We start from the raw sequence: 1890 nt of genomic DNA, 5'->3' as shown, positions 1-1890 counted from the left end.
CCAACCGAGTGGAGACGCGCGGGGCGGCCGAGTGGTGATGAGGTGACCAACCGATGGCGACGCGCGGGGCGGCCGAGTGGTGATGAGGTGACCAACCGATGGCGACGCCCGGGACGGCCGAGTGGTGATGAGGTGACCAACCGATGGCGACGCGCGGGGCGGCCGAGTGGTGATGAGGTGACCAACCGATGGCGACGCGCGGGGCGGCCGAGTGGTTATGAGGTGACCAACCGAGTGGCGACGCGCGGGGCGGCCGAGTGGTGATTGTTGGAAATATGCCCTAGAGGCAATAATAAAATGGTTATTATTGTATTTCCTTGTTCATGATAATTGTCTGTTGTTCATGCTATAATTGTATTAACTGGAAACCATAATACATGTGTGAATACATAGACCACAACATGTCCCTAGTAAGCCTCTAGTTGACTAGCTCGTTGATCAATAGATGGTTATGGTTTCCTGACCATGGACATTGGATGTCATTGATAACGGGATCACATCATTAGGAGAATGATGTGATGGACAAGACCCAATCCTAAGCATAGCACAAGATCGTGTAGTTCGTTTGCTAGAGCTTTTCTAATGTCAAGTATCATTTCCTTAGACCATGAGATTGTGCAACTCCCGGATACCGTAGGGATGCTTTGGGTGTACCAAACGTCACAACGTAACTGGGTGGCTATAAAGGTGCACTACAGGTATCTCCGAAAGTGTCTGTTGGGTTGGCACGAATCGAGACTGGGATTTGTCACTCCGTATGACGGAGAGGTATCTCTGGGCCCACTCGGTAATGCATCATCATAATGAGCTCAATGTGACTAATGAGTTAGCCACGGGATCATGCGTTACGGTACGAGTAAAGTGACTTGCCGGTAACGAGATTGAACAAGGTATTGGGATACCGACGATCGAATCTCGGGTAAGTAACGTACCGATTGACAAAGGGAATTGTATATGGGATTGATTGAATCCTCGACATCATGGTTCATCCGATGAGATCATCGTGGAACATGTGGGAGCCAACATGGGTATCCAGATCCCGCTGTTGGTTATTGACCGGAGAGTCGTCCCGGTCATGTCTGCATGTCTCCCGAACCCGTAGGGTCTACACACTTAAGGTTCGGTGACGCTAGAGTTGTAGAGATATTAGTATGCGGTTAACCGAAAGTTGTTCGGAGTCCCGGATGAGATCCCGGACGTCACGAGGAGTTCCGGAATGGTCCGGAGGTAAAGATTTATATATGGGAAGTCCTATTTTGGCCACCGGAAAATGTTCGGGATTTTTCGGTATTGTACCGGGAAGGTTCTAGAAGGTTCCGAAGTGGGGCCCACCTGCATGGGGGGACCCACATGAATTTGGGTAGTGGGGGCAAGGCCCCACACCCCTGGTCAAGGCGCACCAAGATCGCACCTTAGAAGGAATAAGATCATATCCCGAAGGGATAAGATCAAGATCCCTAAAAAGGGGGGATAACAATCGGTGGGGAAGGGAAATGATGGGATTTCTTTCCCCCACCTTTGCCAACGCCCCAATGGACTTGGAGGGCAAGAAACCAGCCCCCTCCACCCCTATATATAGTGGGGAGGCGCATGGGAGCAGCACCCCAAGCCCTGGCGCCTCCCTCCCTCCCGTGACACCTCTTCCTCCCCGCTTGCGCTTGGCGAAGCCCTGCCGGGATCCCGCTACTTCCAGCACCACGCCGTCGTGCTGCTGGATCTCCATCAACTTCTCCTCCCCCCTTGCTGGATCAAGAAGGAGGAGACGTCCCCGCTCCGTACGTGTGCTGAACGCGGAGGTGCCGTCCGTTCGGCGCTAGGATCATCGGTGATTTGGATCACGACGAGTACGACTCCATCAACCCCATTCTCTTGAACGCTTCCGCGCGCGAT

General features: G+C 52.9%; 1 pseudogene; it reads right to left on the bottom strand.

The window, feature by feature from the left end:
* Positions 1 to 1890, bottom strand: part of LOC123055608 (disease resistance protein RPM1-like) — a 63057-nt pseudogene that overhangs the window by 44377 nt on the left and 16790 nt on the right.

This window comes from Triticum aestivum, chromosome 2D (assembly GCF_018294505.1).
Source record: "Triticum aestivum cultivar Chinese Spring chromosome 2D, IWGSC CS RefSeq v2.1, whole genome shotgun sequence".
In the NCBI taxonomy this organism is placed as follows: domain Eukaryota; kingdom Viridiplantae; phylum Streptophyta; class Magnoliopsida; order Poales; family Poaceae; genus Triticum; species Triticum aestivum.
This window is presented reverse-complemented; position numbering and strand designations above follow the sequence as displayed.